This window comes from Bubalus kerabau, chromosome 16 (genome assembly GCF_029407905.1).
Source record: "Bubalus kerabau isolate K-KA32 ecotype Philippines breed swamp buffalo chromosome 16, PCC_UOA_SB_1v2, whole genome shotgun sequence".
NCBI lineage: Eukaryota > Metazoa > Chordata > Mammalia > Artiodactyla > Bovidae > Bubalus > Bubalus kerabau.
In genome coordinates this window covers 23,016,456-23,033,834 of record NC_073639.1, presented here as the reverse complement: position 1 = coordinate 23,033,834, position 17,379 = coordinate 23,016,456, and the positions used below count along the sequence as shown (strand labels likewise).

The 17,379-nt window shown below is 44.3% G+C and overlaps 1 protein-coding gene across 16 annotated transcripts in view; it reads right to left on the bottom strand.

Moving 5' to 3' along the window:
• The window catches only part of SLC7A11 (solute carrier family 7 member 11), a 553,887-nt gene extending 546,435 nt beyond the window's left edge, over positions 1-7,452 (bottom strand). For 7 of the 16 annotated variants that reach the window (XR_008703684.1, XR_008703685.1, XR_008703688.1 and 4 more), the window contains exons 1-3: positions 6,207-6,331; positions 5,027-5,398; positions 3,808-3,891 (exon numbers count right to left, since the gene is read on the bottom strand). The gene's annotated coding sequence lies outside the window, so the exon portion shown is untranslated. The other 9 variants (XR_008703686.1, XR_008703689.1, XR_008703679.1 and 6 more) reach the window with 9 other exon arrangements.
• Positions 7,453-17,379: the final 9,927 nt, after the last annotated feature.

Here is a 17,379-nt window from a genome sequence, read left to right as displayed (position 1 = left end):
AACTTCTGCCCGGCCCTTCCACCTTTCACCTGAGGCCCCGGAGGCTCCAAGCACCCTGCATTGGTCTTTTGGCATCTGCCACACCCACTTCTGACCAAGGAACTCATCCACCTCTTTCCCAAGGTCTCTCTGGAAATCCAGTGAAAAGCAGAAAAAGACTTAGAGAAAACAAGTTTATGATTACCAAAGGGGAAAGGAAGAGGGACAAATTAAGAGTTTGAGATTAACAGATACACACTACTATATACAAAACAGATAAACAACAAGGACCTGTTGCATAGCACAAGGAACTATATTCAGTGTCTTGTAATAATCTATAATGGAAAGTAATCTAAAAAATAATATATATATACACATACATACACACACACACACACACATATATATATATAAGAGGCTTCCATGGTGGCCCAGATGGTAAAGAATCTGCCTGCAATGCAGGAGACTGGGTTCTTCAAACCCTGGGTTGGAAAGATCCCCTAGAGAAGGGAATGGCTACCCACTCCAGTTTTCTTGCCTGGAGAATTCCATGAATGGGCTACAGTCCATATGGGATCACAAAGAGTCAGACACAACTGAGGGACTAACAACATATATAATTGATTCAATTTGCTGTACACCTGAAACTAACACAATATTGCAAATTACGCTTCAATTTTTAAGAAAGGAAATCCAGTGGAAAATCATGGTCTTTCACCCCTTCCTACTCTGGGTCCCCTGCTGCTGCTGCTAAGTCACTAAACCTTCTAGAAATACATTTTGCCTCCCTTTTGAACCATTCGTCATCCTTGGTTTTAGCTGAGGCTAAACCAGAAACTGGCCTTTTTAAAATATCTGACCTCTGACCACCTCATATTAAATTACTTTCATGATTAAAAATCTGCAGCTGCCAAGAAAATCTCTCCATCTTGCTTTGCAGTCTTCTATCATAAGAAGAAAGTGCAGCCCTGTCTAGCCCTGGTGGGGAGCTGACAAGCCCAGAGAAGACCTCCAAGGGCACTGGCTGGCCGAGCCTGGAAAGGACAGGATGAGGAGAAGTAGCCAGAGGCGGAGGGGGAGACATCCAAATATCCACCTGAAGCAAACAGCCCGGTGTTTCAGGTCCTGAACTGGCGACGAGGACCCACACGAAAGGCCTGACTGATTCCAGCCGTGACATTTCTAGCAGATGCCTCCATGCCTTGGTGTTCCTCTTTCTCTCCCAAGATACAATAACAACAAACCTGTGACCACCTCTCCTCCGAGCTCTTGAGCGAAAACACTCTGTGAATCCAAAGTCCAGCAACCGTGTCACTAATATCGCCACCACGCCAGATGCATTCTTCCCAGGGTCGGGATGTTTGATGGACATCCTTGCCACCGTGTCCTACTGGTGGACGGCAGGCTGAGGGACTACAGAGAGTGTGCCGGCCAAGGACACAGGGTGAACCAGCAAACTCCAGAGCAGATTCTTCCTCCTCCTCCTGAAGTTATATGTGAACCTACCTTTTTCCAAAGAAAAATGGCATAATGGGAAAGCAGGACAGGCCACTGCTGCAACAATCCCTCGTGTTAACAACAAACGTGCTTTTCTCCCACGGCCCTTCCCCAAGTCTCCCGTCCTCTTGCAAGTGTCCCTCAGAAAAAATCAACTAAGAGCTTGCTTCACCCTGTGCCAGGAGCTCTGGTGACATTCCCACATTCTCAGGAACCTTCGCTGACACTATTCTGTTTGCATCCTTCAGGGTTCATAATATCGTTTTAATTATATGCTTGTTCACTTATTTGTCATTCTCACAAAAGCAGAAGCCAGATATGATTATACCCATCTTACAGGAGATGGGTATATATATATATATATATATATATATGTTCTGAGTCACTTTGCTGTACACCTGAACCTAACACAACATTGTAAACAAACTATATTTCAATTTTAAAGAATAAATTAAAATTTTTAAAAATAAAATGAAGGTAACCTTGAAAATAAGAGTCACCCCTGGTGGCTCAGATGGTAAAGCGTCTGCCTGCAATGTGGGAGACCCGGGTTCGATTCCTGGGTCGGGAAGATCCCCTGGAGAAGGAAGTGGCACCCCACTCCAGTACTCTTGCCTGGAAAATCCCATGGACGGAGGAGCCTGATAGGCTACAGTCCATGGGGTTGCAAAGAGTCGGGCATGACTGAGCAACTTCACTTTCACCGTAAAAATAAGTAAAAATAAATAAATAAAAGAAGCTCAAGGTCCACCTCCTCCTTGAAGCTTTGCCCGTTAATTTCTCCACAATTGCTGACCTTTTCAGTAGACTCTCATCTTTACTTACATAATAGCTTACATGTGGGCTATTTGTCTACCTGAGTTATATAATGATTAGAAAAGAAAGGAAACTAGAGGGAGGGAGGTCAGGAAGCGAAAATGGAGGTAAATGGATTTCAGAACAGAAGGAGGTATTTGTGCAATGCAGCCTTGAGAGACAGAAAGGATGCTGAGGAGAGAGGCCAGCTGGGGTCCAGAGAGCGCCTTCTCCCCATTGGGAGGAAGTAGCTGGGACACATAGACACACATTCACACGCGGGGGGCTCATTCTGCCTGGTTCTGCTGTATCCCTGCACAGAGTTGCCATGCATGAACACACAGTGATGCAGGCCTGGGTACTGGGCAGGGAGAGGGGAGAAGTCCCTGGCTTAAGGAGAGATTCCTCCCCAAACTGCACCAAACCACGGCTCCACCTGACCAAGGCTCCCCACACTCTCCCTATTGGAAACACCGCAATCCGTCAGAGCTTCCAGTCTATCTACAAACAGCCTGGGATGGGGATGGAGGGGCGAGGGGAGGCTCAGGCAACAGACTACAAAGTTGGAGGGCAGAAACCCCGTCCATTCTCACGCACACCTGAAATGTCGAGAGTAGGGTTGTGCTTCATACTGCCTATGCTGTGTGTTTTCCTATCAACCCCTGCTGACTGCCGGACCATCTGCACTTTAGCAGAGCACTTCTAATATGTTCAGACACAAGAAAATGAGTTCTTCGCCCTCCCGGGCTCCTGCATCTCAAGACAGCACAATTACTTCTTCAGATTGCTCTACTCCACCCCATTTAAGGTGCTTGGCTCTCTCAAGGGTGAGCAGAGAAGGTAGGACTTAAGATGCAAAGTGGAAAACCGCTCTCTGACTATTGCACACAGTATTATAGCGTGGCAAGACTCTAGGAACAGCTGCACACGCAACTGAGCCCAATCACAGCACACAGCAAACCCAGAATCATTTAGGGGTAGAACCCCCCCATTGCCGCCTTCAGAGATGGGCCCATCCATTTGGCCCACATTATGCAGGACAAAGGAGAGAGATGTAAAGAATCGCCTGTTTACCAGTTCTTTATTCCATTACAGTTGGGAACAGAAGCTGACACTGACAAGGCCCCTCCTTGAGGGATTATATATTACAGCAGAGAAATACCTTAAAGACAAAATTCCCGAGATCATCACACCTCCATTGACCTGTCTGAAGGCTGCTGCAATTAGAGACCATGGTCACAGATGTGCCATGCAGCTCCGAGCACCTGCATTTACTCTGATCCTGCAGAAATGACCCAGGATGGATTTGGTGGGCATAGACTTCATCTAAGTTTGAATTCTGTGGGTCTGATTCTGATTTCTGGGAGTTTGGCAACTTTGCTTTTGTTAACAAGATCTTTCTCAGCTTCTGCAGCGTTTACAATATAAGATCTCTAATTTGGGCTTAAAACGCTCACAAAAATTAACTGCATTACTTTAAAAAATGCAATTGGGGAGAAACGGAGATGGAAAGAACATCACATACCACAGACTCACCATATTTGCACGCTTCCCACCATCAGCAACTGACAATCATAGACGCCACCACTCCAGCTCTTTGGTCAGACCTGATTCTACGACCTGGGGACATATTAAGAGCTCCATTTTACTGCTTTTCATCATAAGAGATGTTGGAAATCTATTTGGGATGGGACAGGAGCATCGAGGCTTGATTTGTTACATTACTTAAAAAACATCCAAGACCCCAGAAGCAAAGCTTCTAGAGCACCGTAAAACTGGCTGTGATACGAATGATTGCCATGGTACCTTTTTTCCTATAATAATAGTAGCTTTCACGTGCTGAGCATCACTCTAACCATTTTCCTTTCCCCAACAACCTAGGAGGAGGTTGAACCACAAAGCAGGAAAGGAAGCTTCCCAAGCCACACAGTTGCTCAAGGGCAGACTCCAAATTCAAGCCCAACTTAGCTGGCCCTTACCCCCCCTCCCCCCACCCATCACTCTGATACAATGTCTGCTCTAAACTGCTCCCTTGCTGTTGTTTCTCTTTAAGTCATGTCAGATTCTTTTGACCTCACATTTTGCAACCTCACAGACTATAGCCCAGGAGGCTCCTCTTTCCATGGGATTTCCCAGGCAAGAATACTGGAGTGGTTTGCCACTTCCTTCTCAAGGGGCTCTTCCCCACCCAGGGATCGAACCTGTGTCTCCTGCATTGGCAGGCAGATTCTTTACCACTGAACTGCTAGGGAAGCCCAAACTGCTTCTTACACCAACCCTTCCCAAAATTAGAGATCCATTAGATTATGACGGCCAAATCCCCTGCACATAAACAATACTTAAAATGCCTTCCAGTCATGAGTTTAGTAAAAGCCAGCCAGGTGAATTTCAAGCCTACAAGGCAAAGGATGGATCAGTCCAAACAGAATCAAGAAACACGGGTGTGGATGTTTAAAGGAGAAAGCTAGCTTATTCAGAGCACAGCCGACCATGCAGGGCACTGCCTCCAGGGAGTGGTCAGCCGGCTGTCTCCAAAGAGTCTAATTTCTTCGCTGCACAGAGTGGACCCAAGTCTATCTCAGAGGCAGTCAAGAAAGAGCAATATGTATAAAACCAGAATCCCAAAGTATTAAATTCCAACAAAAATTGATCCGCCACGTGAAACACAATGCAACAGAATCCACCCCAGTCTCCCCGTAGACTGACCCACAGGAAGTCAGCTGGTAACCAGCAGGGGGCTGGTGAACTGGAATACCTGTCCTTAGACCCGGGTTTCGTGGCCTCCCTGCAAGATGGCTTATCACCGAATCTAGCTCCGCAGTAGAGACAGCAGTGTGAATCAGGCCTTTCTTCAAGTGGCTGAGGCTTCCTCTTCCATGGACAAGATTTTGAGGTGGGGAGATTTCTGAGCACCTCTGTGCTCTCCACTCATGACTGAACGATCCTCCTCCTTGAGGGGAAATTCTGCCAGGTTATAACCAAATCCTTGCTTTCCTGGGAATCGGTCTGTCTCTATTAAGTGATGTTCACATATCTGTACAGTGTTCTCACAAGGTGCTCAGTTGGGCTCTGGGGGAAGCCAACTTTCAGGGAGAAGGTCTATTAAGGGTCGCCCCTGGATCACCACCTGTATAAGGGAAATGGGGGAGGAGGCAGGAGTGGGTGGAGGGGGACACTGGGCGACATCATGACCCCAGGAAGTGCTCAGCCAATCCCTCAGGGAGCCCTGGAGCTGGGATGACTTCAGCGGTGTCTCAGGTTAGGGTGAGGTGGTCTGGCTGTGGACCCTGGAAGTGGGCAAGGTGGCCCTCCACAGCCTAGTGTGGTCTACTGTTAGTTGCTCGGTCATGTCCCACTCTTTGCTACCCCAGGGACTGTAGCCCACCAGGCTCCTCTGTCCATGGGATTCTCCAGGCAAGAATGCTGGAGTGAGTAGCCATTTCTTTATCCAGGGGATTTTCCCGACCCAGGCATTGAACCTGGGTCTCCTGCATTGCAGGCAGATTCTTCACCATCTGAGCCACCCAGGAAGCCCCTAGAAATCCCCAGAGGAAGCTGAAAGCTGAGACTTCTGTCCGTGGTACCTGGGCAGTTTGGGAAATGAGTCTGTCATTCCTGGAGGGGCACTTGGGCAACACACCACAGCATCCCCCACAAAGGAGAACCCTAAATTCCTAAAGAAAGCCTCCCTCATTCGCCACCAAACTGAAAACCAGAGAGGGAGTAAAGAGGCGGTGGGGGCAGGAAGGGCTACCTGGGGTTTTGAGCCCGCCCAGCCTGAAAGCCTAGAAAGGACAGGAATGCCTCCCTCCTTCCAGGGCTGCCCTGCAGCTTCCAGCAAATTCCAGACCTCCCGTCCCTTCCTGCTCCCCGACTCCACCCTCCAGCCACTCTGGCCTTCTGTCCATCACCCCCAGGGCCAGGCTTTCTCTCACCTCAGGATCTTCGCGCACACACCCTACTGCTCCCTCCACCTGGAACACTGCGGTGCCCTCTCCCCGCACCTGAATCCCATTTCCCCTCAGGCATCAGCTTAGATCCAAACCCCTCCCCAGAGAGATGCAGTCCACCTGCTGGATGATCTCACTGCTCCCTTCATGTCTCCATCCCAGGTAGTTCTTCTATTTATTTCTGGACCATCCCACTTTCTGTTACCCCCTCAGTTTCCTAAAGGAAGGGACCATGTCTGTCTTACTCACCATGGTTTTCCTAATGCTTGGCACAGAGCCTGGGAACTAACAGGCACATCATTCACTCACTGAGTGAGTGAATGAATGAATGAAGGCATAAATGAATGAATTCCAGCAATTGGGTCAGCACTGGCAGAGTGAGAAGAGCCCCAAAATAGACCACCAACTCTGAGATGGCTCTAAAAATGATCCCACTCCTGAGACAACCCTCCCAAACCCCAGTTCAGGGCCCCAGCAGAATGCTCCAGCAGCTCCAGGCTCTTTTGCCAGAGACCTGGATACATCACCTGTGTTCACTGATCTTTTTTCATCCCCACTACACTGCATTAATAACATCCATGAGAGTAGAAGCCATTTCTATTTTATCCATTTTATCCTTAGTACTAGTACAGGGCCCAGCATATGATGGGTCCTCAAGAAATATTGCTTGAATAAATAAAAAAGAGAGAAGTGCATTTATTGAGGCGAATTCAGGGAAATATTTTCAAATTGACACTGGCATTAAAGTGAACTGCGATGGTGTTGAGCTTCCAATAGAGCTATAAATAAGTGAGCAGGGGCTTGGCGGGGCTGGGGGGGGCTCTTCTCTGAGGAATGGGGAAGCCCTGGGCACCCACAGAGAGCACCCTCCTTCCATGTGAAGCCTTATGAAGCACTTGACCCAGCTGGTATATTCCAGCAATGGTTGAAATCACAGCCACGCTACACCACAGACTCACTGAGCACCCAACAAGATGCTGAGCATTTTATGCAGACAGCATTATCTCTTTAAATGTATATAAAATCACAGTGATGCAGGAATTGCATGCCTGCTCCGTCAGTCAGTCGTGTCCAACTCTTTGTGACCCTGTGGACTGTAGCCCACCAGACTCCTCTGTCCATGGGATTCCCGAGGCAAGTATAGCATAGTGAGTTGCCATTTCCTTCTCCAGGGTATCTTCCCAACCCAGGGATTGAGCCCAAGTCTCCTGCATTGGCAGGCGGATTCTTTACCACTGAGCCACCTGGGAAGCCCCGATGCAGGAATTCCCCTTTCTTCAGATGATGAAATCAAGGCTTAAAGAGATCATCACCTGCCCCAGGTATCAAGCTAGTTAGAGGGAGAGCAAGAACTGAAAACCATGCATGCCTGCCTCCAAAGTGCGTGCTCATCTCCAGTGTCTCATAGGCTCCCCCTTCCATAGGACATAGTTTCTCCAACGCAGTGAAGGGAGTGGGGTTTAAATGTGAACACAGAATAATACTGGGGTTATTTTAATAAAGCTTTTTAATATCTTGACACCATCCCAATTTTCACCATATCACACCCACAAGGAAGGCAGAGCGGAGCTCATTACAACATCTAGAGGACTTAGTAAAGCATCCACTTGGAAATCCTGACGGTGGTCTGTCGCCAGAGCCAGTGACTTCTCTCTCCGTATCTAGTCAGCCAAGTCCCACAGGCAATGTGCAAAACCTTTGCAAAGCTTACATGGAGCCTAAAGATTTTTCTGCATGTACCCACAGCAAGCTACTCACATTGAAAGTGTGTGTTTAAAATGCATTTCCGGCCAATTTGTGAGGCAAGAGAGAAAGGGAGGCTTTAGGTTTGCCTCTGTGACACCATCGCAACAATGAGCCGGGTCAGGGCTCTGTCTTCATTTTGCCATGTCATACCTCAAGGGAACGGCAGGTTGGTATCAGAGGTCTAAAAATTAATGTATTAAAACATTTTTCTTAGTTTTTTAAATTTATGTTTCCATGGTAACAGAGCCATCAACCAACACATGTGTCCTTTTCTCCTACAAATAAATAATGTTTTCCCCAAGGAAGAAAATGATAATAACACATTTATACACTTTGATAAGAAACCTATCTTGGGAGCTTCCAAGAAAACTCTTCCTTTCTTTTCCATATCTCCTTCCTTAAAGACTTGTCCATGAACTAAAGTTTCTGCATCAAGGAAAAAACAAAAGTCTAAAAAAGCTTTTGGTGTCATGAAAACATGAGTTACAAATCCAGGAGAAAGATTTCAGCTGGCCTTTTTCTTAAATCAAAGAAAATCCTAAGATTATTTTTCTTCCCCCTCAATTTCCCAGTGTCTGAGACATCCTGAGACAAATCTACTGCTTGGGTCAATTCTGGAAACCTAATAAGCCCCACTGGCCTCTGGCCAGACATTATCAATAACCCCATGACCATTAACTCATCCTGGAACCCCCTTCCTGCCTCCTCCCTGCAGGCACCCGAGTGTTACTTCCACTGTTCCTTCTTCAATTCCCCTCTGGAAACGAGGCAGCTCATCCTCCAGTGCTCCTGGGAGCCACAGAGCAGCCATAAAATCTCCCTGTACTTTCCCCGGGCATCCATGGAGAGGAAAAGGCCCTCTCCTCCTTAGGTCAAACCTCAGCATCTTTGAAACAGTGAGAGTCAATTTATTCAGGACTAAATGTAATGATCTGCCCAACAATGTAGTGCAAGAGTATGATGTCATATAAAAGCATGAGGAATCAAATTTTTTTTTTTGGCCAGAAGAATTGACAAGAACTTGATTCACAGTCATAGGACATGGGATATAGGATGTCAGAAGGGATGAAGAACCAGTGAGAGGAGTGTTGGATGGTGGTTTTAGCCCAGTCACCTGGCTGGAAGCCTGTCCCAGTTCTATGGCCATACAACTGTGCTTCAGTTTCCAAGATCTGCCATGGTATTGAGCATCTTAAAGGTCATGCTGTATTACACACCAACAGGGAACTTCCACTGTGGCAAGATCCTCAAGACAACCCAGCGCCAGCCCAAGCAGGATGGAGGGCTGGGGGGTCACCAATGTCTGGTCACCTGCCTGCAAGACCCTCACCTTGCAGGGGTGGCCACCTGGCCCAGAAATTGCAGGGGTGCCGGAAATGGGTTCGGGGCAGACCCCAGCTGGTCCCAAATGGATATCAGTTCACTGGGCCCAGCATTCTCAGGGACCTGAGGGGGTGACCTTGCCAGCCTTGTCTAGCCCCATGAAGCCTATCCCACTGACCGCAGTTCTGGACCCCAGGCTTCCACAGGCAGGATTGGGCTGGGGGGGCATCAGGCATGTGTCCATTTCTGCCATATGTTCAACCAGGGTGGAGTCAATTTCTTTGACCATCCTTTCCATGCATTCCATCCTGGACTGAGTCGAATGAGTGACAGCTCTGAAGAGAACTCTCACTCCTTGATTTCTTACAGACCAATACCAAAAAAACAGACAACCCAATCAAACACTGGACAGAAGATCTCAAAGGACGTTTCTCCAAAAAAGACATACAGATGCCAAAGGACACATGGAAAGATGCTCAACATTGCTAATTATTAGAGGAATGCAAACCAGAATTACAATGAGGTATCACCTCACGCTGGTCAGAATAGCCATCATCAAAAAGTCCACAAATAATAAATGCTGGAGAGGGTGTGGAGAAAAGAGAATCCTCCTACAGTGTTAAGTGAAAAGTGAGTGAAGTCGCTCAGTCATGTCCGACTCTTTGCGACCCTATGGACTGTAGACTACCAGGCTCCTCCCTCCATGGGATTCTCCAGGCAAGAGTACTGGAGTGGGTTGCCATTTCCTTTTCCACCTAAAGTGTTAGTGGGAATGCAAATTGATAGACTGTGGAGAACAGTATGAAGGTTCCTTAAGAAACAAAAAAACAGAGCTACCATATTATCCAACAATCCTATTCCTGGGCATATATCTGGATAAAAACATAATTAAAAAAGAGGAATGCACCCCAATATTCATAGCAACACTATTTACAATAGCCAGGACATGGGAGCAACCTAAATGTCCATCAATATTTGTTGTTGTGCTTCAGTCGCTAAGTTGTGTCTGACTCTTTGCAACCCCATGGACTGCAGCATGCCATCAACATAGGAATGGATAAAGACAATGTGGTACATACATACAAGGGAATATTACTCAGTCGTAACAAAGAATGAAATAATGCCATCTGCAGCAATGGGAATGTGCCTAGAGGTTGTCATACTAAGTGAAGTAAGCCAGAGACAAATACCACACGTTATCGCTTGTATGTGGCATCTAGAACAATGATACAAATGAAATTATTTATGAAACAGAAATAGACTCAGACACAGAAAACAAACTTATGGTTACCAAAAGGAATGGAAGCACGTAAATTAGGAGTTCAGGGTTAACAGATACACACCACTACATATAAAGTATATAAGCAACAGGAACCTATTGTACAGCACAGGGAACTATACACAATGTCGTGTAACAACCTACAATGGAAGAGAATGTAAAAAAGAGAATATATATACATATAAACAAGTCACTTTGCTGTATACCTAAAACACAACATTGTAAAGCGACTATATTTCAATATTTTTTTTAATGTGTTAAAAAGTGCTGACAGATTTCTCCTACAAAGTAACATGTTTATGTACCTATACTCTCTCTTATCTTCTGTGTTTTTTTTTTCTAATGTCTTTTATTAAAAACGAAAGAGAAAATAAGAAGAAAAGCTAACCACGTAAGGCAGAACCAGGCTCCCAAAATAGAGAAAACGTCATCCTTGGATCTTCACGAGCCAATTGTGACTGGCATCTCTCACCATGCACTTCCTCCTTGCGGACTATAGGGAGAAGTTTAGGTGGGAGGTCCTTCGGCAGGTTCCCCTGAGCTGTTCTAAATTTGTTCAAGCCACAAACTTATTGGCTTGACACAATACAAATGTATTGTCTTACAGTTCAGGAGATCAGAAGTGGGAAAGAGCGTTAGAGGGTTCACACCAAGTTGTTGGTTGAGCTGTGTTCCTTCTAGAAGCTCAAAGGGAGAATGTGTCCTTGCCCTTTCCAGCTTCCAGAGGCATCCGCAAGCCTTGGCCTGTGGCCCCCGGCCAGCAACCGCATCACTCTGATCTCTGCTTCTCGGCTTCTGACTCTCCTGTCTTCCTCTTTGACTTAAAAAAGATCCTTGTGATTGCACTGGGCCCTCTAAGATTATCCAGGATAAACTTTCCCATCTGAGGATCCTTAATTTGATGACATCTGCAAAGTCCCCTTCGCCATGTAAAATATCATGTTCACTGGTTCTGGGGATTAGACATGGATGGGGGCAGGAGGCGGCAGTACTCCTCTGTCTACCACAGTCTTCTGGGAATTTGGGGATGGTCCATCAGAGTGGGGAGTGGGTGCCTGCCAGAGGACACTCTCATTATCAAAGTCTCCAAGCCATCTTTGTTGTCTCTGCTCATTCTGCTTGCTACTTATTTCCACTTCTGCATTTCCCGGTTAACGATTCTCTCCTGTTTCATCTCTCCCTGTCTTTGGAGTAACATAGTTCAGGATAAGACAACGCTCATTCCAAAGCGAGACAAGGGTGCTGCAACTGGCCTGCATAAAAGAAAAATAATCTCAGAGTGCAAGTTTACTAACTTTGTGCAAAATATCTTGGGAAACTCAGACAGCCAAATAGTGTCAATCAGCATTCCTGGCACATTTGCTCATTAAATGCTATGCGAGTCGAGCAGGTCTTTATCGTTGTTGAAATAGCAAATCTGCGCATTTTGTGTGATTCAAAATATTTGTAATAGAATTGCTACTCAATATATAAGCATGGCATCAGTCTTCACATTCCAATTCTCTCTTGATGGTGAAGGAAAGCATGGCAGCTGCAGTATAGCTCTGGGGAGTTTTGCCCATGATAATAGAGTATTTTGGAGAGTAAGGACAAAGGAGGGGGAAGGCAATTGTAAAACTGAGAGACAGGATATGGGGCTCTATTTACTAAGGGAAAAACAGTTGGAAATACACTGCAGTTGTTAGAGAAAATAAGAAAGTTTCTTGAAAATTAAATTCAGGGAAGATAATATTGAAAACAAGAGGAAATGAAAATTCTGATTTAAAGCAGATACTTTTAAGAAAAAGTGAAGTGATGATAAACATTTTTTCAGATACCTTCTGTTTATTTCTTTTGTAAATGTACAAAATTTACAGCTTTTCATTTTTCTATTATAGGGTTCATCATTTTTATTGATCATATGCACTCTTGGTGTATTAGGGTTATTACCATTTTCTTCCGAAATATGAATTGCAAGTATTTTCTATTTGTCAGTCCTATTTGTGGTAGGGACATTTTTCTATGCAGATGTTTTAAATTTATAATCATTCAAACTACCAGTTTTTTCCCTCATGCATTGTAAACTGATTATTAAGCTCAGAAAGGCCTTCTGGACAGATTATTAAAATTTCACCTACTAGTAATCAAAAGTGCAAATAAAAATGAGGTTTAATTTTTTACCTATCAGATTCAGTCCTTTGTTTCCTCAAAAATATGTCCGTCAAGTGTCCATTATGTGATAAGCATTGCACTAAGAGCTGGGGATCCAGATATAAAGAAAACATTAAAAGAAAGTTCTATCCCTGTGACATGTACATTCCATTGGGTCCAGATAAACAGTAAGATGAATACATAAGCTGCATAATATACTAGAGAAATGCAATGAAATAAAACAAAGCTGGAAAAGGAGATGAAGGCTACTAAGGGTGGGACAGGTGGCATTTTAATATGATCATCAGAGAAGGTCTCCCTAGTGAGCCAGGGTAGTGATCCAGGCAGAACTCTGAACTGGAGTGAAATCCTGAGGCAGGAGCTGCTTGATCTGCAAGCAACGAGGCCAATGTGGCCAGAGTGGGAGAAAACAAGGGTAAGAGTGGACACACGTGGCGGGGGCGAATCTCACCCAGGTCCTGTGGGACAATGCAAGGATTCAGGCTTTTACTCAGAACGAGATGGGATGGCGTTGGAGGGTCTTGACTAGGGGGTGATGTTTTCTCATAACTTCTCAGAATCACTCCAACTTCCACACAAATACTAGTCTCCTGGAGGTAAGACAACCTGCCGGGGCTATTGCACAAATCCAGATGAGAGATGATAGTGATACCATGTGATAGCAAGGACCTGAATGTCTGAGCAATGAGGCAAAGGAGGCATCAAAGTTTTTGGCAATGGAAAGGATGAAGTAACTTAACTGTGATGGGAAAGCTGCGAATGAAGCAGGCTTAGATACGAATGTGTGTGTGTGTGCGTGTGTGTGTGTGTATTAGTTGCTCACTTGTGTCCAACTCTGTGACCCTATGGACTGTAGCCCACCAGGCTCCTCTGCCCATGGAATTTTCCAGGCAAGAATACTGGAGTGGGTTGCCATTCTCTTCTCCAGGGGATCTTCCCAACTCAGGGATTGAACCCAGGTCTCCCACATTTGCAGGCAGATTCTTTACCATCTGAGCCAATATTAATAGTAAGAATCTAAGTGGGATGTCAAATAGTCAGCTGTATCTATGAAGTACATTCCCATGGTCTCTTCCATCTCTGAACTGGAGATAGAACCACCAGCATAGAGTGGAATTTAAAGCCATGAGGCTGAGTGAGATTACCAAAAGATGGGCAAAGATTAAGAATATTGACAATACCAAATATTGACAGATTCCTAAGAAAACACACATTCTCATATGCCCTCCATCTAAATCAAGATAGACCATTCTGGAAAGCAGTTAGCAACATGTATCAAAATTTAAACATGCATATCTTTTTAATTGAAGTATAGTTGGTTTACAATGTAGTGTTGGTTTCTGCTGAACAGCAAAGTGATTCAGTTATATATCTGTTGTTTAGTCGATAAGTCATGTCAGACTCTTTTGCAACCCATGGACTCCCACTTTTGCAATCCCATGGAGCTCCCATGGAGCTCACCAGGTTCCTCTATCCATGGGATCTTCCAGGCAAGAATACTAGAATGGATTGCTATTTCCTTCTCCAGGGAATCTTCTTGACCCAGGGATCAAACCCACATCTCCAGCACTGGCGGGCAGATTCTCTGCCACTGAGCCACCTTGGAAACCCTCAGTTCTGTGTGTGTGTGTGTGTGTGTGTGTATACATACATATATATATATATATAGTTTTATCTATTTATATATATATATACACATATATATAGTTTTATGTACTTATATATATGAAAATATATATACATTCTTTTTTAGATTATTTTCCATTATAGGTTATTACAAGGTATTAAATACAGTTCCCTGTACCATAAAGTAGGAACTTGTTGTTTGTCAATTTTATATATACCAGTTTACATCTAAATATGCATACCTTTGACCCAGCAATTCCAGTTCTAGGAGTTCATTTTAAGGAAGAAACCAAACAGGTGAGTAAAAGTAAGGATGTTCCAACCCAAATATCCAAACAAAAGGGAATTCATTATTTTGGCACTCACATGATTAATACTCTACAGAGAAACATAAAATATAAAGATTTGTATTTATACACATGAGCTATCATACCTATAATTACTAAATATAGACTACTTTAGCAAATTTAGTATAATACAGATATGCATGGGAAGGTTCTTTATAGTTTAGGCTACACCCTAGGAGGAGACAGTTGTTCTAATCAGGAATACACACCCTGATGTCAGCTAGCATCTTATCAGAAAGGCCACACTCCAGAGGCGATTACTAAAAGCCCTTCTGTAATCCATGTCTCTAATGAACAAGAAATGGTTCTGCTAATTAGCATACTGAATTTCAGAAATGGATTTTCATAGGGGAAATTAATGGGTTGTCAATGAGCGTAATGGATATTAGAAATGGGCAATCACTGGTGAAATTTGTAGAATTCAGATTTGTGAATTGGCTAAAATGTTTTAGAGACACCTCCTCTCTTCACACAGAGTAAAAGTAACTAGAGTGGCCTGAGGCTACATTTTCAGGGATGTTCCCTGAGTCTTGATTCTTAAAGACTCCTGCATCCAGCTACCAGTTTAAAGACTTCAAGGTGCCTACTGATGAAATTAAGGGTGAGAGAAGGTTGTCTCGAGAATTCAATGGGGTGTCGAGTGAACTCTTTATGGAAGTATTGGTTGGAGTCCCTCGGAGGAGAAATTACAAGACTTCAGTGAATTTATAGGTTAGATGTATTATGCGTGTTTTTTTTTTTTCCTGCTTGCTAACAATTGCTTATTTGCAGAAGATTTTCATATTTGGTAGAATTAGCTCTAAGATACACTTTTGTAGATAATATGAGATCCAGATCATGAGATGAAGCTAATGCTCAACCCTCTCACTTTTCAGATGGTCACTCTTTTTCACCCAGAAAAATCCAAGGGTTGTGCGTGGTTCACACAAACAGATGCCAGGGTCACAATTCAGAAAGGGATATCACACACACACACCATCTGCCCCAAGACTACAGAACTGGGATCCCTGGGACAGAAAAGAAAAAGGCTGATTCTTGGGTTATATTATTATAATCAGGTAAAAACATAAAGCTCAAATTGTCTTTGAAAATAGGAAGTCAAAACAGAATGTACAAAGACAAAGAGAAGGGTGAGAAAACAGCCAGGGAATTCCATCAACTTAGTTCAGTTCAGTTCAATCATTCAGTCATGTCCGACTCTTTGTGACCCCATGGTCAGCACCATGCCAGGCTTCCCTGTCTATCATCAACTCCCGGAGATTACTCAAACTCATGTCCATTGAGTCGGTGATGCACCCAACCATCTCACCCTCTGTTGTCCCCTTCTCCTCCTGCCCTTAATCTTTCCCAGCATCAGGGTCTTTTTCAAAGAGTCAGTTCTTCACATCAGGTGGCCAAAGTATTGGAGCTTCAGCTTCAGCATCAGTCCTTCCAATGAATATTCAGGACTGATTCCCTTTAGGATTGACTGGTTTGATCTCCTTGAAGTCCAAGGGACTCTCAAGAGTCTTCTCCAGCATCACAGTTCAAAATCATCAATTCTTCAGTGCTCAGCTTTCTTTATGGTCCAACTCTCACATCCATACATGACTATTAGAAAAACCACAGTTTTGACTAGATGGACCTTTGCTGGCAAAGTAATGTCTCTGCTTTTTAATATGCTGTCTAGACTGGTCATAACTTTTCTTCCAAGGAGCAAGCGTCTTTGAATTTCATAGCTGCAGTCATCACCATCTGCAGTGATTTGGGAGCCCAAGAAAACAAAGACTGTTACTGATTGCATTGTTTCCCCATCTGTTTGCCACAAAGTGATGGGACCAGATGCCATGATCTTTGTTTTCTGAATGTTGAGTTTTAAGCCAACTTCTTCTCTCTCTTCTTTCACTTTCATCAAGAGGCTCTTTAATTCTTCTTCACTTTCTGCCATAAGACTGGTGTCATCTTCATATCTGAGGTTATTGATATTTCTCCCGGCAATCTTGTTTCCAGCTTGTGCTTCATCCAGCCTGACATTTCACATGATGTACTCTGAATATAAGTTAAATAAGCAGGCTGACAATATACATAGTTGACATACTCCTTTCCCAATTTGTAATCAGTCTGTTGTTCCACGTCCAGGTCTAACTGTTGCTTCATGACCTGCATACAGATTTCCCAGGAGGCAGTAAGATGGTCTGGTATTCCCATCTCTTGAAGAATTTTCCACAGTTTGTTGTGATCCACACAGTCAAAGGCTAGGGTGTAGTCAATAAAGCAGAAGTAGATGTTTTTCTGGAATTCTCTTACTTTTTTGATAATCCAACAGATGTTGGCAGTTTGATCTCTGGTTCCTCTGCCTTTTCAAAATACAGCTTAAACTTCTGGAATTTCACTGTTCACATACTGTTGAAGCCTGTCTTGGAGAATTTTGGGCATTACTTTGCTAGCATGGGAGATGAATGCAACTGTGTGGTAGTTTGAATGTTCTTTGGCACTGGAATGAAACTGACCTTTTCCAGTCCTGTGGCTCCTGCTGAGTTTTCCAAATTTGCTGGTGTATTGATTGTAGCACTTTAACAGCATCATCTTTTAGGATCTGAAATAGATCAATTGGAATTCCATCACCTCCACTAGCTTTGTTCATACGGATGCCTGCACTTGACTTCGCACTCCAGCCAGCTCTAGGTGAGCAATCACACCATGGTGC